We start from the raw sequence: 25490 nt of genomic DNA on the forward strand, positions 1-25490 counted from the left end.
TTTGCTGCTATGCCTACTAAAGTTAAATATTAATATGCTAAATAAGAAATTTATTTTATAGTTTTAGCTTTAGCTAATCTTTGTAAAGACCTAAGTAAAGAAACCTTTCAGAAGAGAGCAAACAGATGCAGAAAACAGAAGAGACTTAGAATCCCACAGGCTTCCCACTTGAGTACCTCTATCATGTACAGGCTGTGTGACTGTGGAGAAGGTTCTGACTGTCTCTGAGCCTTAGATACTCCATATGTTCCTCTTGATCATGCCACCTTGTTCGTGTGTTTTATGTAATTTGGCCTAAGCTGTAATTACTCATTCAGCAAATATCTTTGATCCCTCACTATGTGCCAGACACTGTTCTAGTAACCTTGGATACAGCATTAAAGAAAATAAATCTCTCTGCTCTATGAGGCCTACGTTCTAGAGGAGAAAATGGTTAACACACAAAATAAATGCATGAAGTTATAGTATGTTGAAAAGTAAGTAATAATAAGGATGAATTCAAAGCACAGAATGGACCAGTATTAGAAAATCTCTGTCTGTATACCGGAAGGCAAGTATGATGTCTGTCTGTTCCCTCTGTATAGCCAGTGGCTAGTCCAGTGTGTTAGATGCTAAAAGAGTATTTGTTGGAGTTGTGAAGAATAAATAATATGAAAGCGACTGTCCAATGTACTAGAAGTATTTATATCAGTCTTCCCAGGCTGCCATAACAAAACACTGTAAACTAAGTGGCTTGCAGATGGCCACCTTCTTGCTGTGTCCTCACATGATCAGGCCTCTGTCTGTGCATGTTCCTGGTGTATCATGTGCCCAAATTTCCTCTTCTTCTAAGGATACCAGTCATCTTGGATTAGTGCCCACTCTAAAGACCTCATTTTAACTTAATCAACCCTTTATAAGCTTTATTTCTAACTATAGTCACATTCTAAGGTTCTGGGATTTGCAACTTCAACATGAATTGGGGGAGCTGGGCACTGTGGACACAATTCAACCCCTAAAACCAGGAATGCAAGACTTTTAGACCTTTAGTTAAATTATTTTATTTGGTCTTCACAGCAGCTTTTAAAACTGCAAGGAGACTTGTATGGCCATTCTCCAGTACACAGATAAGACAGTTGTGGGTAACAGAATCATGACTCCAAATCAAGTGCTCAGCCCCCAAGATCACAATACCTATAAACTCCCACTCATCCCATGAGACACACTTAGGAGCTGCAGAAGTCCAATTTGGGGAAGCAGAGTAGGACTGCAGTGGACAACGCCTTGAACAATCTGGAATACTTACCTGTACTTTGGACAATTTAATGGGTATAAAGAATGTGAAAAGGGACGTTAAGTGCCTTGAAATGTAGCTGAATATCTTGTCATCTGGGGTTTGCTTGGCTATTTTTCACTGAGACTGTTCAAATCCAACCAAAGATGTCCCTGACAGGGTACACCCAGAAAACTCTAATTTTAAAAAGTGCTGATGTGATCATGGGCATTGCTCTTGAGATGTAGGCAGAGCTGATAGCAATGCATTCACCTTTTTGTAAAGTCTTGCTCTAGTTTTTTCCCCCAAGTACAAACTGGATTTAACCCTTTCACAGCCACCTAGTTGACTGGTCCAGGGAACACAATTCTGATTACTTCATGGCAGTAGTCCCAGAGGTGTCTTGTTACAGCAATCACAAACCCATCTGAAATCAAAAGCAAGTCCTGTCAAATGAACTACTGAAATGGTTTTACTTTGCAGGACTTAACATGGCATGGTTTGTTGTAGTACTGAAGGAAGATGGTAACCTTGGAACATGCCTATTGGTGAGGGTCAGCTAAGACAACAGGCCTTTGGTTCCAGAAATATTATCATGCTTTTGGGGGAAAGTCAGTCTACTGCCCTCTAAATTATGAAACAATGATGACTGCCAATGTCTACCTTTAATTAGATGCAATCGGAAATTTTAGTCTATGTCCCACTTCTTAGGTAATGCATTTCAATGACAAGTTTATGGCCAATTGCACACAGCTTAACATCAACAGGAATGCCTTTTCCACCCCCTCTCCTGGTCCTTCTCCTTGTGTCACACTCCAACTGTCTATAATGCACTGGAAAAAAGACAGGTTGACCTCCAGTGCAAATGTTAGACTGAGCACAGACACTTGCCTTCAGTCCTTCTCAAGGTTCCACTGAAATAAAGATTTAGGAGTACAAAATGAATAAATGTGTCACAGCAAAGAGGAGAACAGAGTGGTGTTTATCAGTAAATTAATGGATTTCAGGTGATACATCAAAGACAGAAAATGGCAAGATATGCATAGCCTATGACACAGCAATTGCGCACCTGGGATACCATCAGATTCCTTCTCACATAGGTCTACTGGGTACATGTATATGAATCATCTTTGTACACATACACAGTGGTCATTGTGTTAGTGGGGAGCCAGAAGAAATTTAGGGATATGGATAATTAAGGGGGAGCAAATACATTCTGATACACTGGGTAGCAATAGATAAGTGATAAAATAAGTAAAAATTTAGTGAAAAAAGTAGAGAATGAAAAAGCACAAGATCACTTACATAAATGAAAGACTATAAAACCATATGGTACATATTATAAAAATTACATACTGTATATTTAAAGGACATGTTAATACATCACTGTAGGTCCCAATAGGAGAGAGGCAGGTGGAAAGGAATTGGGATGGGGAGGAGGGAAGAAGGAAAACAAATATAATAACAGAGGGTACTCGTTTAAATTACCAATAACAATGTGCTCTGCACATGGTACCTGGGGTCCTACTGCAAAATATATTGAATAGAGTGGATTGATGGAAAAGGGAGTGGGAAGCCACATTTCAGAATGCACTAGAAGGAAACTAATCTGTACACTCTAACATGAAGAGGATCCTGCACCATTTACACTGAGAGGTTCCTTCAAAGATACACTCTAAATGTTTATTGTAAGCAAGTCTAAACAATTTTATTTTTCACCATGGTGAATGCATTACTTATACTAAAAAGAAAAATTAAGGGGGTGCCAGGGTGAACTAATCAGTTAGGCCATGACTTCGGCTCAGGTCATGATCTCATGGCTCATGGGTTCAAACCTCACGTCGGGCTCTGTGTTAGTAGCTCAGAGCCTGGAGCCTGCTTCAGATTCTGTGTCTGCCTCTCTCTCTCTCTCTCTCTCTCTCTCTCTCTCTCTCTCTCTCTCAAAAAAAGGAATAAATATTAAAAAATAAAGATTAAAAATAAGAGGGTTGTGATACATCGAAAAAAATTCAGCTTCCTCCCTTTTTTGCTGAGAACACAAACAGAATTCCTAAAGGAAATGTAGGCCAAAACTTTAACATGCAGAGTGCTTACAATCTTACTTATTCAAAAACTTAATTTCTCCTCTGTGGGTATGAAGAAAACCCCTCAGAAGACTGACTTGAGGCTCTGGAGAGTGGCCGCCACAGGGCAACCATCCAAGACACTGGTTTGGGCTTCCATCAACCCTATGAGGACTTGGGTTTCTTGGGATGTGAAGGTTAGTGAATCTTTTAATAATAAAAGTCAAGCCCATCTTCTACTAAGTGAAAGGAAAATACTGATGAACTGAACCAAGCATTAAGTCAGAGAAAATCTAGAACTCCAGTGGAAAAACAACTTTATTTATTCCCCATGTTTGCCACAGACATAGCAGCAGCAAGTCTCATGATCTGACCCAGCAAGTCCAGCTCAGTCAGGGGCTTTGCTTTGTTACATGGCAGTTGCAGCCAGAGCTTCCTGTCTAGGTGAAGAGATCATGCAAATCCCAAGAAAACAAAACACAGGCTAAAAAGCCCAGCAGCTGCAAATAATTTCTGTCCAGTCATCAAAATGGCTCTTTGCTTTTGCTGTGATTACCATATAAGAGTTCAGAACTAAATAGGGAAATAACACAAAAACATGAGCTTGGGCGATACTCCGACAGTTGGGAGATTGTGTACACTGCAAATTGAGCAAAGAAAAGAATTAAGGCTTTTAAGAAAAGAAGCAGTACAGGTGTTTCACTGATCAAAGACAAAACGGATAAGCTCTTAGAATACTTTCTTTCTCCTTTATAGGTTATCCCTGGCATGATCTCAGGGGACAGTCAAGTGTCACTTAAAAATGTTTCTAGTGAAACTTTATTCCTATTTCCAAAGCAAAAACTTACAAAGAAACTATTCAGTCATTTTAGAACATGAAAAATGGAAAATTAAGGGGCTGCCTGGGTGACCTTAACTAAATGAGTGTCCAACATCATCTCAGGTTGTGATCTCACAGTTTGGCTTGGGGCTCAGGTAGTGAGTTCAAGCCCCTCATTGGGTTCTCTGCTGTCAGGGTGGAACCTGCTTCAAATCCTCTGTTGCCCTCTTTCTCTGCATTTCCCCTGCTCACACTTTCTCAAAAATCAACAAACATTAAAAAAAAAATAACAAAACGGAAAATTAAGGACACATGAAATGGTGAATGAAAATACATCTATCTTACAGGTTAAATTTGAGTAGCTGATTTACCATTTAATTTTGGGAGTGTCCAAGCATTCATAATTCTTTTCACAATCATAATTATCATGAGACAGAAAAGGGTAAGAGCAGAATTTTTACAAGGAGCTCTAAAAAATACAGTAATCATAGTTTTTGTAAATAGAATAATACATTTTTGAAATAAAAACTCTTGGCTTATCTTACTTCAAGTATAGCATATTGAATATAATATAAATAGCTATGTTTATGATGAACAATTTTATTGTTTCAAGAGAAGTGGACATTTCTGTGATTAAGGCCTAAAATCAATTCACATTTTCTGTCAGCATACCTTGTGGGATTTTTTTCTTTTCTGTTTCATTTTGTTTTTGGTTTTTTTGATTCATTTGTTTGAGGTCCTGCTGGAAGAAAACTAAATATGGTGAAATTTGGGGGTTCAGTTGTGGTTTTCCTTGAAATTTGATCTTTTAGAGTCAAACCAAATGGAAAACCAACAGTTTTTCAAAAGCAAAATTACTTTTTAAAAAAATGTAAATGTATTTATTTTTGAGAGAGAGAGAGAAGAACACAAGCAAGGGAAGGGCAGAGAGAGAGACACACACACAGAATCCAAAACAAGCTCCAGGCTCTGCCCTATCAGCAAAGAGCCCAATGAGAGGCTTGAACTCTCGAAACATGAGATCATGACCTGAGCCAAAGTCAGAAGTTTAACTGACTGAGCCACCCAGGTGCCCCAAAAAGTACTTTTGTGTTTAAACCTAATTTTTCTATTTTCAAAGACAAAGTAAGTTACTGGTTCAAAGCAACTCAAAGGTTGGCCCAGCTCTTTACTGTACTGATGATCCAGCTGCCTGAATGTCTTACTTTCACGCACTGAGATTGTAACTGTTTATGGACAAAGCAGACACCCCTGTGGGTATGTGTCTTAAGGTTATGACAAGAGTGGAGTCACCTCAAGGTCAGGATGGGGAGGCTGTTCACATGAAGTTAGGAGTCATCACAATATTTACACAGTTCTCAGGGTAAAGTGAAATCAGATCTTCTGCAACAGCAACGTAAGATGTTTAATCACCAGGAAAGTTATAACTCAAGTTAAGCGCAGGATGCTTAGGCAAACAACCTTGGTGAACGCTCTTAGAATATCATCCAAGTGGAAGGCTCAGGGGAATGGCTTTAGTTATCATGCCTTTTGAAGCTGCTTTATGCTGCTGATGCTGGGAATGTTGACAAAGCAGTCATTTTAATTCAGAGACAATCTGATGGGGACTAAAAATAAATCAATACACTTTTGACTGTTTTTATTACCCAGTGATGTGTGAAACTGATATGCTTATCTTATCCTAAAACCTCACTGCACTGGGGATTGAGCAGAGCTTAGGAATTGGCAATAGTGAAAAATAAGTGAGGCTTGGGGAGAAGGAGGAGTCTGAAAGGAACAGATAGCCACAGCAAATATCAAGGCACTGCTCTCCATGCTGGGGCAGAGAAACATTCCTCTATCATGTAACTTACACTCTAGGTCAGAGTGGTTGAGAAGAAACACCAAGTAACTTAACAGGGTAATGTCAGATTGCTTCAGTGTTATGAAAAAAAATTCAGCAGATACTATGGTAGAGAACCCCTGAGAAGTATTCATTTGCCAGGCAGACCAAGAAGACAATGGAGTGAGTGAGTGAGAGAGAGAGAGAGAGAGAGAGTAAGAGAGAGAGAGAGAGAGAGAGAGAGAGAGAGAGGGGGGGGGGGGGTATGGATGAGGCCATCAGGGATAAGCGTGATCTCAGGGTAGCTCAACCTGGGCTTTATTGACATTTAAGGCCAGATGATCTGTGTTGCTGGGGGCTGTTGAGTCCTGCAGGGCGTTTAGCATTGTTCCTGGCCTCCCCCTGCTCTCAGTAACAATTGTGACAACTCAAAATGTCTGCAGATTTTGCCAAATGTCCCCAAGGACATTTGAAATCCTCCAGCTGACAGCTACTAGCTCATGTAAGGCCTTAGAAGCAGGAGTAATAGACAAAATACAGAGCACCTCATGTGGCATGAACACCAGCAGATCAGGATGGGCGCCGTCTGTAAATGATCCATACGGCTGCACCAGTGTACCCTGAATGAGTATCAACCCTGCTATAGCTCATGGTAAGTTCTTTGGATCTTATCATAATTGTGACTGAAGCTATCATAGTATTTTAAGAAAGAGAGCAGCATTTTTGTTTTCTTTTTATGTTTTCAAAAAGACCACCTTCACTGCTAAGCAGAGATGAGATTTCAAAGCAGGGCAGCATGAGAGGAAGCAGGGAGCCCAGTGGGAGGCTGTTGAAAAAGTCTGTGTGTGAGACGCTGGGGAGTAACAGCAGTGGAGATAAACTGAAGTGATCATAGCACATTCTAGAGATGGTGAGCAACCAAAGAATCAAGGATTGTAACTAGGTTTTGGCTTAACAACTGAGTAAATGGTGGTCATTTACTAAGATGGAGAAGATTAGGGGAAGAACAGATTTTTGAGAGAAAAATCAAAGATTTTATTTTAGGTATGTTAAGTTTCAGATGCCTCTGGAACATCCAAATGATGCTGTGTAACAGGTACCAGTGCCATTTGGATACCTGAGTCTACAAAGTTTGTGTAAATTTGATCATCAACAAGCATATACAAATATAGTAACAACAAATACCCAGAAGTCTATGCATGAATTTAGGTAATCAACACAGGAAAGGCCACCAATCACTTAAACCAGAGTATCTGCATGCTTTCTGAAGAATAACTTAAAATTTGATGTCCTGCCTCCTCTAGCTTCTGATTTCCCCATTACATTTGACTAATATTAGCCTCTCAACATCAATTAACAAATAGACTGACCTTTGTACTTTGGTTTCTACCCAAAAATCTTGAGCACATATATACCCCTGTGTACTTTTCAAACTTTTCCTGATAATGCAAGATTCAATCCAAATCTATTAGACACTGGGGTGGGCCAAGGGCAGGGATGGGAACTCACAGAAGATGTTTGGGTCACAATATAATTCCTTAGTCTTACTCCCAGAGAGTTCAGGAACCCACAATTAAATACCATTTATTCTTTCAATATTTAGTACATTTTATCATCATACATGTCATTTAGTATTACTGAATTCTTTAATATGTTTTTGGTTTTCAAGGATAGGTGTCATTTCATTGGATTCAAACCTGGCTCCAAAAGAGGTCAGATACACCACTATTAATAATAAATGGAATCTTACATTCCAATGACACACTGATTTTTCAAAGCACTTCCTGTGCTGCTGAAATTTTATTTTCACCACAATTTGTGACATGGGAAAGGCAGATATTTGTGTATTTATTTTAAAATAAGAAAACTGTTGTCCAACTAGAGTCAATGATCGACCCATGGTCCTATGGTGATAGATGTTAAAAACATAATTGAAACAAGTGTTTTGACAACCAATCCAGTACTGAAAGTAACTACTCTGCCAGTGAATTCTACAATCTAATTCCACAATCTAATTCCACATGACACCAAAAGTGAACTTTTGCTTGACTTTTTCCTGAAGAGAATCTGAGCTGGTTCTCAATCCAGACCTATTTTCCTATGTTCCTTCTCTCTAATCTCATTTTCCCATGGCTGACAAAATCAATGTGGCTGCCTTCTGTGTTAAACATGTTGTTTTTCCTTATGCTTTCTTGGCTCATCTCTGTCCTAGCTGATGTCTTCCTGAGACGTCTTTGTTGGCATCCTAACTTTTCCATGATTACTTCAGTCCTATTATGACTCAGCCAGTGGAACAGACTATGAAACTTGAGTTATATTCTCTTTTTCCATGCTTAGTGGGTTTACTTTAACTTTTGTTCTCCAATATTAATAGACTCCCTTTTCCTAACCTGAATTTTTTATTCTGTACTGACAAAAAACATTTTTTTTACTGATTTCAAGACTAATATGTATTATTATGGAAACATAGCAAATACAAGTACAATGAAGAAAATTAAATTACCCACATTCCCACTAATCAAAAATCAGTGAATAGGATTGCTTGATTACTTCTATTGTTTCTTGAAGTAAACGCTTAATTAACAATTTAAAATCCTTTCTTGTTAATGTGAGGAGATTCAAGTCTATGAATTTTACTCCTAGCACAACTTTGGCTGCGTTGTGTAATCTTGGGAGAGAAAGGATAAACATGAATTTAGAGAAGCAACATGACAAATCATGTAGGGCCTTGTCAGCCATTGTGAAAACTTAGCCTTTTACTGGAGTGAAAGAGGGGGTACAGGAGAATTTCAGGAAGAGTAGTGGCATCATTTAACTTAGAGAATCAATTAAATTGTAAAGTTAAAATGCCACATAAGTCCAAAGAGTCTAAGAAAATTAATAAGCAATTTAGTCTTCTTGTCTGTAGGTAATTTCATAGAAATATGCTTTATTCTCTTTAATTGCAATAACCAAGGTCTAATAAACATTTAAGTAAATATTAATTATTATCTGGTGATCCTAAAGTTTTAAATTCATAGTATTTAGACTACTGAATCTTACATAACAAGTTCTCAATAAATACCCGTTAGATTAAAAAAAAAGTAAAGAAAAGAAGGGAAGGAGAGAGATGAAAGGAGAAGAAGAAAGAGGGAGGGGACAGTAAAATCACTTCACATACCTTACTTCTACAATTAGGAAAATACTTATACTGCTTAGGGAAAAAATTAGGGTAATACATTTTTTTTAATTTATTTAAATTCAGGTTAGTTAACATATAGTATAGGATTGGTTTCAGGAGTGGAACCCAGTGATTTATCACTCACATACAACCCCCAGTGCTCATCCCAACAAATGCCCTCCTTAATGCCCCTCACTCATTTAGCCCATTCCCCCATCTACCTCCTCAATAATCTCTTAATATTTAGGAAATATGTAATATAGTTCAAAAGCAAAAAAACTGAGGAATCTTATATGTCTTAAAACTGCTCTTAAAAACTTAAGAGGTTGTGTCTGTTTTTACCTGTAAGATATTTGCTTGCCCTACCTTTCTCAGTAATATCGAATTTTTTAAATTATATTCCTAGCTCCTGCCCCTCCACATACATAGAGAGAAAGACGAATTCTTGTGAAAAACTGAGATTGTGCAAGAAGATGAACATAGAGCTGAGTTTCTTCCTTGATTAAGAGCAGAACAACAAATAAAGTGCTAATTTGCACATTTGGGCTTGGTTTTATTATTAGTATTTTAAACAACAGTGGTTGTTATTTTGAAGATTGTTTAATTAAAGGATTATTTACTAAAGAGTTATTTTATTAATTTTCAAAATGAAATATGACCAGCTTCTCTATCACTGAATTGAGCAGCTTGCTGTATCACTGGGTAATGGACTAGGTGCTAAATTTGCTTTTCCCATGTGAAGCCACTTCCAGCCTAAGTGGCTTCTATGTCTTTATGATCTAACAGCACCAAAAAGACAACAGATACTTAAACAGAGGTTACAGCAGAGAAGTTTATTTTTTGCAAATCCCCATTATCCTTTCATATTGGCTGACACATCAAATGTATCCCATCTAAATGTCATTTTCATTTTCTGATATAAATTCCACCCAGAGCCTCAATACCAAGCTGTGTTCTATTAGCCTTTCCAATCAAGGACAGATAACAGATCTAGCAGTAACGATTCATCTGATGGTTCTGTGATGAACATGTGAGCTACAGTTGGATACCGATTGCTCTGCCATCACTGCATTATCATCCCTGCAATTCTAACCATAAAATCCTCCTTTTGTGGATTAGGTAGGCAGTTGGGATTTAAATGTCTGGGCCAGAGCTTTATTTGTGATTTCTTCTTTCCATATCTAAGACTGACTTGATTAGTAAGTCTCAGGCAGACACAATATAATTTACCGTTATCATATAATGCACATTTACAAGAGAATATAAATTATTGAATTTTTTGTAGACTAATGTTTTATTTTCCATTTCCTTAAATTCAATTATCCTCAGCTAGCCAAATTTATCCTGATTATACCTTGGTAAGACCATTTGCCTTCTGATTGTCCATATACCTTCCTGAATTTTCACTCTGGGCACCAAAGAAAGATAACGTTCATTTTAGTTTCTGACATGGAAGCATTTAAAATTTTTATAAATATAGATTGAATAAAGGACTTGTCACTTCCCTGTAAGGGTAAGTTAAATCATCATCCTTTTTCTGTAATAAGAGTTCTCACAGGGAATATCAGAGACACTCAATGTGTGGGAATTAATTGGTTGCAGGCTTTATTATGAGGGAATAGTAGCAGGATATCCTCACAACCAAAAAGATATTAAAAGAAATGATCAACTCAGAAGGACCCACGTACTTATCAGAATTGGCTTACTCCCTGAGCAGCGGCTTATTATAAATTATAAATTGTATCTAAGGGGTGCCTGGGTGGCTCAGGTGGTTAATCACCTGACTCAATTTCGGTTCAGGTCATGAACTCAGAGTCTCTAGATCAAGCCCCTTGTCAGTCTCCACACTGAGCTTGGAGCCTGCTTAAGATTCTCTCCGTCTGTCTCTCTCTCTGCCCTTGCCCCACTCACCCTCTCTCTCTCTAAAAAACAAAAACAAAAACAAAAACAAAACAAAACAAAACAAAAAACCAAAAAAAAAAACCCCCACAATTTTTTTAAAAAATTCTAAGATCAGATTCAAACAATGTGTTTGGTGCTAAGGATAGAAATGCTTACCAAGTATGGGTTTGGGCATGGTGCTGTGAGTCACTATCATAGCCCCGAGCCATGGAGCCAAGGGACTTGGCCTTAAACTATAAGACACTCAAGTGTTCCCAGGAGATAAGCCCTCTGATACCATTGGAGTAACTCTTTCAAAAGAAAACCCCATGAGAAGAGACGTCTCTGTCTTGTTCACAGCCAGAATGCATCAGTATACCTGACTTTTTAAAACACACATTTCCAAATATTAAATTATCATTTCTGACTAGTTCATATATACATACTGGTGTGTATTCCTCCAATGGTTTCCTATCACCCCAGTCCCTTCTTGGTCTGGGATACTTCAGGGGGAGTATCACTGGAAGAGAAAAGCACCTCTACCATCCCTAGTGGTAGTTCTGATTAGTATTCAAGTGATACTGGCTGCAAAGTATTCTAGAAATCACCCCTTCACCCACTCTTCAGGATATCTCCAGTGCACAGAGCAGTGTTTGCCACGTGGCAGCTGCTTCATATGCTTTACGGAGTAAACTGATGAACAAATGACCTATTTACTTTCCTTATTTTATATTTTTCACTTGTCCATTTTCCCAGGAATTTTACCTATTGCTAGTTCAATCCAATAAATACCAAATATCTGCGTTGGTATCTAACACATTTCCAATGCCAATAGTCAAGACAAATCCTGACCTAGCACCTCCTATGTGGCAGAAATCCTTCTATGCCCTGACAGGACCCTCCAGGAGCCTGAGTGAGCTAGAGATGTGTTTGCACTTTTCCCCAAAAGCACAAATCCCATAAATAACTCACAAATAGGAACGAAAAAGAAATCCCAAAGAGATTAAATGACTCATAAGTGTGCTACTATTCTTCAGGCTTAACATGACTTCTTTTTGGCTTTGGTCATAGTGTCTGAAAGTTATTTTTATGACCAGCTAAAGACACAAAAATAGGCACAACCATTTTAGAGTTTGCATCAGCTTGAGGAGACCTCTAGACAGACACACAAAATCCAAACCTTAAATAACTTATACTCATTGCCTACTAGGTGCCAAGCCCTGTACTGAGACATACATACACAGTCTTTCATTTAGTATCCAGAATGATTCCATGAGCAAATTCTAATCTTTATCCCATTTTATAGATGGCATGATTAAGTTGTGAAGAGGCCAAATAACTGTCCAAAGGTACACAGCTGACAAGTGGCAAGAACAAATGTCATCTCCAGTCTTTGTGCCTCTACATCACAAGGCAAGCACTGTGTAAGCTGTACATACCTACCTTATACAGGCATTTATCTAGTGTGCTTAACTTCCCTAAGATTACAGATTTTATGCTAGAAAATCCAGTATTTAAACTAAAACAGTCTTTGCACTTTTTGTCCACTTTTTCTTCCCATTTCTTGAATTGGTATAAGTTGGTATGACAACACTCATCAGCTTTATCCTTCCTCTCTTCATTTATTATACTCTTCTCTCTGGCTCCCTCAGTCAGCCTGGTGTGACGCCCACAAATGGCTAAACCCAAAATGGGCTAGGATCTGCCTGGACATGTTTCAAGCGAACATGATTTACCCGTTAAAACTTTTTGCTTTATCCACTCAGCACATTGCCCTGTCCTCCTGATGCCCTTGACTATTAGTCTGTTGCCTACCTACTGTGTCTACTTACTGACCTTACCATTGGAGCTTGAGTCATAATCTATTCTATCTGAAAATGATTCCTCAATTTTCCCAAAAAATATAGATTTGTCTCTTTTCTTGGACACTGAACTTTCACAGACAAACTTCAAAGAGGATAAAAATATTCTCAATTTCCTGCCTTTTCAATATCCAAAATACCTAAAGACTTTATTTGCTACACTCAATTATAAGCCAACACGGGACTATGTACCACCTGTGTTTGTATCCTTCAGCGTACCCAGCCCAGACTTTTGTAACTACTAAGTCTATAAATAAGTTGACAAATAAATAAATGGAGGGTTGGTTGGTGGGTGAATAGACTATAAAACACCTGGTATAGTGGATAGATGAGGTAGGATCTAATTTCAGAGGTACAACGTGTATTTCTTTCCTTCTATAAAGAGCGCCTCAGAAATATACATTCATAAAGACTACCAGCGTTATTTGGTATACAATATTGGTAAAGTATTGTACACCTACTATATATCAGACCTTAACTTGGATACTTTTTATAATTTTTAATTAAATAGCTCAAAAATATAGGAGATAAGTGTTAGAATCCCCTTTTTACAGTTTTATAAAGGCAGATTAGGCAGATTCAGAGAGGTTACATAACTATGGATGATCTTTTAGGGAATAAGAAGGAGAGATGAATGTGATACAATGTCACTTCAATTTCAAAGCCAAGACTTAATTCTTTCTACTATACTATACAACCTCATTGAAAGAGTCCTATAAAAATATTTTTATTAAATTTGCAGGTGTTTTCAGGACAAGGGGGACTAGTATGCGGTCTTTAATCCATTACCACAAACTAGTTGACAAAAGCATCAAGCTATCTCCTAGCACAAGGAATGATCTTGTATACCTAGAACTCCGGATAGGTACATTTTGATGGGAGAAAAGGAGGTTTAAGGAGATTTAAATAGGCATCTTCCCAGATTATAGGCAGAGGAGACTGTATTTCAGGGCCCTATATGACCAAAGAGTAAGGTTGATGACACCAAATGACCAGAAGGGAGAGAATCAGAAACCAAAAGAAGGAAGTAATAGAATAGGACAAAGAAAGGATGGATACTAAGAACAGGTTTTTCTACTTTACAAAAGAGAAGGGGTAATTTCCCAGTTCTCTCTTCTGCATCTCTGCCTCTGATAGTAGGGTTGGTTTTATTACTACACAAGATTAACAAGGTACAACAGGATAAGAGAAGTAGAACAGATGCCCCTCTGAAATTGTACCAGCTTTTAATGTTACCTAATGATGGATGAGGGCATGTTAAAAACTAAAAGTATTCCCGGCTTGAATTAAGGGATAAAAGGAATTCAAGAATTCTAGAAAATAAATAGAAAAAATTGAAGTGGAAATAGCAGTCAGGTGCAAAAATAGGCACTAGGTTAAGGGATTGCAATCGAGAGCTATGCAGGCAAGACATTGGAGGTCTTCAGCTGAAGTGCTTATTAAAAAATAAAGTTCTCAGCCTCTCTTCTGCTTACAGAATCTTTAAGGCAGAGCATGTCTATCTTAGGCAGTTAAATTTGAGAAGCTTAAATCTGCAGCCTACACTGATATGAACTTAGGAATGTCCCTGACATCACTCCTAAGGAGTGGCCTTCCTATTTTTGTAAAAATCCTGCTTTTCTCTGTCACTGATTCTCTTGACCTATGCACCTGCATTAATAAAAGTCCATATATGGTGATGGATGTTAGCTAGACTTACTGTGGTGATTATTTCACAATATATACAAACATTAAACAAACAAATATAAAATCATTCTATTCGGGGAAAAAAGTTCTTTTAACTACAGGCGCAGATAGCCACTCTAACTGGATATAGCAAGTGCTACCAATCCACCGTGAAGTCCTTGGTTGACCTTTTCTGTGTCTTTGTGCCTGTTTTGTTGTGCTGTTGCTTACTGTGGCCTTATCAGTGACTTTTCTTTTAGACCCCTGCCCAGGCTGCTGAGATGCACACACAGGAAGCTGGACATGCTTGGGAGCTTGCATTCCCCCAGAATGGTCCTAAGCCAATGACTGGTGCAGAATAGTCAAAGTCCAACTTTCTGGTCTCTGGTCAAGGGAGCTCTACCCTCCATGGACTCGGCCTGAAATCACACCTCACACTCATCTTCTCTTACTGTGCGCTCTCCACGGCCTTCCTGCTTCCCCCTGGGAATACTTCCTTAATAAATTACTTGCACATGATTTCTCATCTCAGCGTCAGCCTCTAGGGAACCTGGCCTAAGACACTAGCCAAATAAAAACTGGCTGGAGTGGTTTGGGTAAGGCTGCGAAGAAGGCAAACACAGACATAGAAAAAGGGCCCAGCACTGTCTTGGGAACTGGCTCAGGAGCATTTGGACCTCAGTCAGTGCTTCTCTCCCAGCACAATCCCATGTCACACAAAGTGGTTAGAGGTCTTTTGCGTGTCTTTCTACCCCTTCCCCCTCACTACAGACAGCCTTCCCAAATTTTAGGCCCCCATGTCCAAGGATACTCAGGTTAGGAATGTAAGACTGGTCATCTAAGTGTACCCTTTCAGTAGAGGTGTGTACACACACACACACACACACACACACACACACACACACACCCTGTTAAGCTGTGAGACACACATGTGGATGAAGCTGAGGGGAAGTAGATGAAAGACAGTTCATGAAATCAGATACACTGGTATATTACTGTGAACATTTTATACTTGAAAATACACAAGTAATGATATACAAAAATTGTATGAGAAAAGAACTATTTGGGTACCCTAATTTACAAGTTTTAGTAGCCTTTCCCACAGGTGTAACTATTTTGTATTCTAGAATGGATGATTGAGATATAATTCATCTTGCCTAAACAAGGAATTTGTGTGGCAGGGGAGTGAGTGAGAGGGGTCAAGTGAATTGTGGCCTGTTCTTTCCACCGTACTGCAGTGTGAGAGGAGAGTTACATTCTTCTTGGATCCGCCTTGTATTTTGTGGTAACTGCAATCTTTGAGGCAATTCAGAGCACCATCTTCCAAGCCTTCCTTCTGCTCTTCCGTCAGATCTAACACACTACTAGTCGCATGAACCCTATAGTCATGGTTTTCAGTCAGTTTTAGCAGTAACCCCACAACCCAACATACCCCTGCACACAGGCTCATACGTACTAAACACACAAACACAATTAAAACAAACGTTTGGTGAAATAGTATCTGTTCTTCCTGTGACGCACTCTGTTTTCCAATATTTTCTGTTATACATGAATCTGTTCCATTTTTTAAAATGCTAACAGCAACCAACTAAATTGATTTCAGGGTCCATTAGTAGGTTACAACCTACTTGGGACATTAAGGGCTTGCATCTAAATGCTAATATTCCTCGAAGAGTTGCCCCTGTAAGTTATTCTCACCCACGAACACTTCCCTGTGCATCAGCTCATTATTTATGTAACAAATGTGTTTTAAGCACCTGATCCACCACCTGATCCATGCTGCTGGAAGAACCCACCCTCACCTTTAAAAGCTCACCATCAGGGTCCTTAGTTCTAAGCAACAGGAGCCTATTCTGGCTGCTATAATATATGGGTGCTATATATTCTATATAGTATACAGTTCTAAATGTAATTATAAAGAGTTTTATAGTTACATAGATAGTTAGATAGATAGATAGAGTGAGCGAGCTTTCCCAGGACTATCTGAAGAGAGAGAGAATGAGAGAGAGAGAGAGAGAGAGAGAGAGAGAGAGAGAGAGAGAGAGAGAACACATGAACGAAACCAGGTAGAGAGTTGCATGGCCAAAGCCACAATCATAGGCACATTCTAGAAGTGGTCCACAACTACCTGCTGACTTTTCAAGCTGCACTGTATGTGGTCAGCACTCTGCGCCAGCCCTGGACTCATAGTCATTGCTGTCCTGGGAGAGTCCAGGTAGTGGACGGGGGCTCTTCCCAGTCCTAGGTGGACTATCTTATCACTGTTTTTCTTAAGTACCAGCTCTAAAATCAAACTCTGCAGGGATTTTATCTGTTTGAACTTGGCCCATGTACATTTGGATGGTGACTTAGAGCTTAGGATCTGGAATCAAATTCCTTGAGTTCAAATCTTGACTCTTCCAATTACTTGCTGTGTGACTATGAGCAAGTTACTTTCCCTCTCTGTGCTTCAGGTTCCTGAACTGCATCAATTTGTTAATTCTACCTACTTCACAAGATTGTTGAGGAGTAAATGAGTTAGTGTGTGTCAAGTGCTTAGAAGTGATGAGGTCTATTACTATGAGAAGTTGGAAAAGGGACTATCTGAAGCTTTCAGATTTTATCATAGAAGACAGGCTTAGCATCCAATTGAGGCTCAAATGATGGGGAAATTTCCAAGCCACATAATGGCAGTCATAAATGAATGCCCAATGTCCATTATATAACCTGGTAGACTAGTTTAAAAGATGAGTCACGATGCCCTTGGAGGTCAGGGCTCTGAGGGAATGAAACCCAGAAAGGAAGGAGGAACAACGGCTATGGAAATGTCGGCAGCTTTGCAGGCTCCGGACTCGGGAAGCCCCACAGCCAGAAATTTTGAGAGGAAAAACTCCAGGGTGGAGAAAGAGGAAGGAATAAATGCCAGAGGCTGGTTGACAATTTTGCCATGGGCTACTCCTGTCCCTCTCCATCTGACATAATACGGCATTTTGGAGGAGAAGTCTTCAAATACTTTTAGTCATACGTCCCCTAAAAGAATTTTGTAATCTATTTACATCCCACAGATCTTTAACATCGAGAATTTTATCATAAATTTAAATAGTTGAAAAGGTTGTGATTTCTGGAATATAATATACATGCTTTAAATATATTTTCCTCAAAATCTTGAAGTCTCAGACTTAGCTTTTTTAATTTATAGAAATTGTCTGTTCTTAGGAGGAAAATAGCAAAGTGATCACTTTCAAATCAGTTGGGCAAAACAGACTTAATTTTTGTCAGAAAAAAATATCTGACATTGTAGTTTAATTGAAATGCATGTATTTATCTGTGTTCTTGGTTAATCATCTGACTTCTGAATTCCAACTCTAAAAGAGATAATGCAAGAAAGGACCCTTGACTTAAGTTTTAAACCTGATGAAAAAAGATGTTCCTCCCTTAAGATTTTTCTATTAGAAGCTCACTCATGCGCACGCGCTCGCTCGCTCTCGCTCGCTCGCTCTCTCTCTCTCTCTCTCTCTCTCTCTCTCACACACACACACACACACAGTGCTCCCTACTAGCTGTGAAATCTCCAATTGTCCCTTTGACACCTTGATGATTAGTCCTGAACAATGCATCAAAGTCAAATTTAGAATGAGTTACGTGGGAGGGAGGTAACTATAGAAAGGGAGATGAGAAGAGAGAACCTATAGACTATAGACATAGTCTTAGGTGACCAATTTAAGAAAGATTACATTTAGAAGCTAAATAATGGAAGTTTGTTCCTTAAAACAATTCCAGCTTACACACTCTCTGGAAAATGTTCATGTACCCCCTGCAGCATGTGTGTCCCAATAGTTAACATGGCACTCTTTAAATCATTATACACTCATTTTCCATTAGGAAAAATATATAATATGTGTATGCTTTGTATCTAGAATTAGAGCCAATCAGGGTCAATATGGTAGAGTGGGTAACACTCTTCTCCCCAATACCTCCCCCAACAAGAAAAGGAAATGGATCATTTAGCAAATGGTAATATTTTAGATCATACATTTATTTCTATTGTCTTTGCAAGTAGAAATAACTGCATCACATGCTCAAGAATAAACCAATCACAGGCAAGAGGAGTAGAATTACGATGAATGATGTATATAGATTGAGATGTATTCCTGAGTGAGGGGTCATTAGAGTTCCCTTTGCAAGGAAGAGAGAAAAATGGGTACTGAAGTGACAATGAACAGGTAGCTAGCTGTGGAAGCTTAACTTTTTAAAGGGTCCTGCAATGCCTTTAGTTTCAAATTAATCTTGGCAAAATCATCTTGTGAAATGATATGAATATTTTATAAAGTGTTATGTCTTTTGGAGCAAATACATAATCCAGGTGAGGCAAACTTTAAGATAGTAAGGAATTTTGCTAAAGCAAAGGGGCGAGACAATGGGTTGAGGAATCAAGGAATTCTTAGTTCGTCACCTACCCTGCTGGTCAGCCTCTGGGCCTCGGAAACCAGCAACAGCAACCACGTCTACAGAGGTCTGGGCAAGGGCCTTTCCTCACCACATGCTCTAAGGGGCTTGTGCTGGCCACAAATATTTAGACACTTTTAAGCTAGATTCCTTGATTTTTGTCAAATTGTTTTTTAAAAATCTTTCTCTTAAAATGTGCATGACTGACACAGAATTCTATAGGAAATAGGAAATCTGTACGGCAACTTTTACACATTTTCAGGGCTGGCAAAATTTTTAGGGGATTAATTCTGTGTGCTGGAACTCCTCTGTTACTCAATGTGTCATGGTAATTCCTGGGTGGCAAACAATGTTTTCTATTCCCAGTCATTCACTTGCTCCTTGAGTGACTGGAAACCCAAGTCCTCAAAGTTTAATAAGTGAATGAAAGAATGAAGAAAGGAAGGAAGGGAAGTAGGAAGAAAACCCTTCTAAATGCAAAGCATCTAACCAAATTTCCTTGCAGTAAGCAAGTTTAGCCTTCCTCCCAAGAAGGGCAGATTATTTTTGCTTTTTCCCTCTCCCTTCAGTTCTTTTGAATTTGTCTCAAGCAGTTGTCCAGCAATTGTTAAAACTCCATGAAATGACTAAAATGGATTAAAGCTGAGACATGACAAATTGCTGGAGAGATACACTTGGGATGAGCAATGCTGAAAACCTGAATAGCTTTGCAGGTCTCAAGAGCACAGTCAAGAGCAGCGCCTTATGAAGGAGTCTAAATTAGCAAGAGCATTGAGGAGTATCAAACAGAGGGGAAATGACATAGAAGGTGGCCAATTTAATACTAGACCATTTAATACACAGCTCAAGATTTTCCTCTCAATGTAAGGTTTCCATGAGGACAAATGGCAAATTTTACTCTGTTAATAACATCAAATGAGAAGAAATGTAGCCTTACCGCCACCCCCACTTGTATAATAGTTCTCTCATGAGTGGTGGATTTAGTTTCATCCCTAACCCCTTTTTCCAACAACACTGATTATTATTAAAGATGTGTTTTGAGATTACATTTTCTCAAGTTTTTATAGCTTTTAACTAGAATTAGTTTTATATAAATAACTACTGATCAACCTAGATTTGATCTTCTGTCTAAAGCGTAAGCCTTTATATTCTACAAAAGAGGTGTTGTTTTCCCCCACACATGGCATGGTGACTGAAAGACTATTATGGAAGGAGGTGAAGAATCCATAGCAAATTACCTGTTCATTGTCAACCTAGTAGTCACTTCCTGCCCTTCTTTGTACCGACAACTCTAATCTGTTTCAGGGCTCATCACCTCAGGGCGCATGTCCTGACCCTGAGTTTACAAAAGTCTACCTAAGACTTTTGTATGGCAATCCCACTCCTCTTGCCTATGATTGGCTTAGTCTTGAACATATGATGTAGTTCTGACTCACTAGCAAGACAAAAAGCCACTGAGAACTTCCAGCAAAGGTTTCCTTATGCAAAAATCATGACACAAAGAAGATGCAATCCATTTGTTCCTCTGGGTATTGTGACAGGACAGGACAGCTCATATTTGTGCAGTTATTTCGCAACTATGTGGGGAACTAACCTGAACCCAAAACCAAGCCATTAAGCACGGCAGAACAGAAGATGGAAACAATTTGGATTCTTGATGATGGCTTTGATGTGAACAAAATAGTCTAGGCAGTGCCCTATTTTGCCTCTTCTCAAGTCCTTGTTATTTAAACCTCCTGTGGTAGCTTTAACATATGTCCACAATTCTTTCATTCTTTTCCTTCTAGGAGGTAAAGCCTAAATCTCCTCCTCTGAGTATGAGCTGGACTTAGTGACTCACTTCTAAGTGAATAAAGCACAGGTGACAGTATACAGCCTCAGAGACAAGATCTTGAAAGGCACTATGGCTTCCTTTTCACTCTCTCTCTCCCCTATCACTCATGGTGAGTGAAGCTAGATATCATGTCATGAACATACATAAGCAGCCTAAGGAGACATACATGAGGTGAGGAACTGAGGTCACCTGCCAAGAGACATGTTTAAGTGAGCCATCTTGGAGGCACACCTTCCAGTCCCAGTCAGGCCTAAGATGACTACAGTCTCTGCCTATATCCTGACTACAACTTCTTAAGAGACTCTTAGCCAGAACAATCCAACAGAATCATTCCTGAAACCCCAACTCACAAAGACTGTGAGATATTTGTTGTTTTAACAAACTACATATTGGGGATATGGTTGTAGAACAGTTGATAGCTAAGATACTATTTAAAACTTGGTCTAACATTTTCTGTCAGAGTATATTAATTGGTAAAATGTTCTAAAATATGGCATTCTAAAACCAGAAAATTACAGGATGCTCTGGCTTATTTTCCTTCTCTAAAAGTCTATATAATGCTATCTGAGATAAAGAGACATCCTTCTCATCAGGCCTTCCAAAAAAGGAAGTAACAGTTGCTCTAGGGCTTTACTTTCACAACCATCTGGTGAGAGGCTAAAATCCCTCTGATCTTGATTAAATGATTGCATCTCATTGTATCCTTAGAATTGAATTGACTAGTGTTTCCCAAACTCTCTTACATAAAAGGTACCCTGGATAATATTAACAGATATTCTACCAAAAAAGGGAGAGGAGGAGTGGAGATTCAAAGTTCATACACAGCATAGTCAAGAGTTCTGAGAAGTTTTTCAACAAAGAAATCTGCTTACCTTTTGCTTAACCCAGAATTTCTCAAGTTTAAGGTAACTGTAGACTATTCCCTCCATGCTCCCTCCCCCTCAACAAAAATACCTATAAACATTGCTTGGGACCTAAATGTTCTTCACAACAGAGGGTAACATGAGTGTGGTTGAGAAAGAGCTCATCACAATACATTGAATGAATGCATTAACATGAATGATCAAAATAATCCAGCCCTATACTCAAAATATCATAGCCATCCTACGGAGACACAGTCACATCCACTATCTGAGTAATCCAAAGTATCTAAGTTTAGACTTAGTCAGAAATGGTACAAGTCAAGAATTACCAATGTGCAATCAGTAGCAAAATAGGACTCATGCACATTTACTCAAAAAGATAAGTGCTTTTCTCCAAAAGAATTAGTTTTGTTCATTTCCACTAAACAAACAACAACAAAAACCTGTTCCCCCTTTTAAAATATTTGTTTTAATATTTCAGGTGAATAGTCCTCTCAAGTATTTGGTATAAGGGAAAAAAACACCTCTTAAGGAGAATTTTAAAATATTAAGATTTGGTATATAAGACCCCAATGAGCATACCAATGCTAGCTGAAAGTCAAATTCACTGATGCAGGCAATGCAGCCAATAGAGCCAAGGAAGCCAAGCCCACTTGACTGGTAGTGCCAAGCTGTAGATTGTATCTTCTATTAAGCCCAAAAGTCAAGTGAAGGAAGCCCCACACCCTGAATAAGTAGGCATATCACATAGCAGTTCATTAGGACTTGCCCCAACCACACACTGCCACATAAGGTAGACGGTTCTGCTCTGGAGCTGGGCCAAATCCAACATGCCCAGAATACCTCTAACTTCTTAGTATTATAATCTTTTTGCCTCTTAAAATCAAACCAGCAGTTATTTAATACTTCAGTGAAAATGGGATTTATGAGAAGAAACGCATGCAAGCAGGTATGTGAGGAGCTCTGCTTTGCGCTCCCTCCTCATGGCTCTCTATCTTTGGTTCCTGCTGTTTCATGATGCCCACTGCCCGTCAAAGGAGACTACTTTTTTTTTTTTTTAACTCTGATTCAAGCAAGGAAATGAATCCTTTTTCTTAGTCCCCGTAGTATAAATGGATATGCTGTCATTTGGGAAAGTACCTTATATCTAAAAAGGGATCCCCCAAAGAAAATAAATTGATTAATTATGAAGTAATCTCTGAGTGATCAAGTTTCAAAAAGATGAGATTCTGAAGCTACAACTACACATTGCCCTAATGGCTGGTTAATTTGTCTGGACTCCTTCCTGGTTTCTTCTGTTAGTTAGTTAACCTTTTAAGTAATCCTTTACTGAGAGAGCATAATACCATCTGAGTCAAGGACAAAATGGCTATCTTCTTTCTCACCCACTTCCATTACCCCAAACTGTCCAAGCACCATATATTCTGACATGAGAGGTTTGCATCTAAAGTTTTCCTAATTTCCCATATCCAATGGTTGGCAAATCAATGAAGGGTATTGCACAGTTCCAGAATACTCAAGAGCTTCAAGACACCTGTACCATTCATTTTTCTTTGCTTGAGGGAAAAATAGATACTGCATGGTAGACTGCACTCACAAAGGGGACCCACAGCTACTAATCCAGAAGCTAGGGAGGACTTAGATGGTCTCAGAAACCAGAATGGTATCACATAGGACCTGAAAAGACCTTGGCTCCCATAGCCTATCTTCTCCCTTGAGCCAGACATGAGTGTCTCTGAGACATTTTCTTGACTCGTGGGTGTAAGAAGCCGTGCCTGCAGTTCTGGGGTGGGAACTAGCCTACATTGCCTACTGCCTTAAGCAATAAGCTACTTAGTATTTGATTTATGCGAGGCCCAGTAGAGGTTAATCCCAGGTGGAACGTTGTGCCAGTGCAGGTGGCTGAGCAACCTGGAGACAGAAGGACTGTCCTGGAAGGACAGACAACATCCTGGGGGAACACGCAGCAAACTCAAGACGAAGGAGGCTGTAACTTAACGAGACTTACCTACACAACTCTGAGAGGCTGGAGAATAGATCACCCACACGGCCAGATGCTGCTTTGCCTGTGGGAGTTACTGTCCTCGAAGAACACATTGTGCACGGAGACCCAAAGTATGGTGAAATGGGTGAGTAGGAGGAGCTTGAGAGGGCCACCTAGAAAAGAAAGAGTACTTTTATAGGATTTTTTGGAGTACTTTTAGTGATGATTTTTCTAGAAGAGAAATGTAGATGTACAGCACTTTGAAAGCTAACTGATAATTTCCCACCAATATTTCCCTACTTTTCCCTTCCCTACCTTACACTCAGAGCCACCAGGCTGTGTTCATAACCATATGGGAGAGAGGTGACAGCACAAAAGCAGAAATAAAAAATATATATTCTAACCAATCCCAAACACAAAAAGAGAGAAGCTGTTTACATAATATAGGAAATAGGATCTTAGACAATACCCTAGAGATATCTATATCCTAGCATTGTTTGATCTTAGCAAAGAACACCAATGGACCTGGAAGGCCAGGAGCAAAAGACAAGAGAATCTTAACATTGACCCACAGAGACCATGGACTGAGACCTAAAGAGGAAGATGGACATTCCCAGCAGGAAAAGATGCTTCCCAGACAAATGCAGCTTTACCCCCTTCCACACAGTAGTACTTACTACACATGTACTTTTTGAAATGTAGCTGTAAATCTTGGGGGTGGGGGTTGGGGGTCAAGAAATAAAATAAAATAAAAATTAATTCAACTGTGGGGGTGGAGGGAATAAGATCCTGTCTGGTTTGAGAGAAGAATATTTCTGTAACAATTACACTAAAAATATAGACTGTAATTGTAATGTCCACCCCTTTTTCAGAAATGTAAAATGTATGTCTTAGAAGGCAGTATAATCCTCTATTATTTTAATGGTATATTCTAAGCACATATGAATAGGAGCCTGTATTAGTTTCCTGCGGCTGCCATAACAAAAGATCACAAACTCAGTGGCATCAACAACAGAAATTCATTGTCTCATAGTTCTAGAGGCTAGAAGTCAGAAATCAAGGGGTCAGCAGGACCATGCTTTTTCTGAAGGCTCTAGGAGAGAATCCTTCCTTGCCTCTTCCTCGTTTTTGATGTGGTTGTTGGCAAACTCTGGAACCCCATGGCTCATCAACACATCACTCCAATCTCTGCCTCATCTTTATCTTCCACACGATTCTCTTCCATGTCTGTTGCTGTGCCTCTTCTCTTAATCACACCAGTCATATTGAATTAAGGGGTATAATCATCTTAACTAATTACATGTACAATAACCCCTTTTCCAAATAAAGTCACATTCTGAAGCTCTGGGGGTGGTGTGAATTCGGGGAGTGGGGCACCATTCCATCCAGTACAGTGCCCATTGCCACGCTGCCTTCACAGCTGCAGCCCAAAGGCACAAGTAAAATCCCCTTAATTCTCTACAGAGAGGACAGAGACCAAAGGACAACTTTTGGCAATTTGTCTATAAAAGTACACATAAAAGTCACTGAAATACAGCAAAGAAAGTAAAGTACAATCCTATTAGCCATGGTTCCTTCCAGAGTCAGTAGTTCTGGGCCCATCCAGGTATCTCCTTGACTAATCCAAGAGCAGTTTCCGTGGACAGAAACCAAGTGACTCCCCCAATGGAAGTATTCTTGACTTTTTGTTCGTGGAAACTAGACTTACTTGAGGTCCCGTTTCTCCTTCCCTAGAGTCCAGGGTCTAATTCCCTTTCATTTCCTACTCTTGGACAATTTTTTTATTTTTACCAGATAACTGGTAATAATAATGTCCCTTCAGGAAAATAGTACCTTCTGCCTTCAGAAGAGAGTCCTCT

This window comes from Suricata suricatta, chromosome 6 (genome assembly GCF_006229205.1).
Source record: "Suricata suricatta isolate VVHF042 chromosome 6, meerkat_22Aug2017_6uvM2_HiC, whole genome shotgun sequence".
Classification (NCBI taxonomy): Eukaryota; Metazoa; Chordata; class Mammalia; order Carnivora; family Herpestidae; genus Suricata; species Suricata suricatta.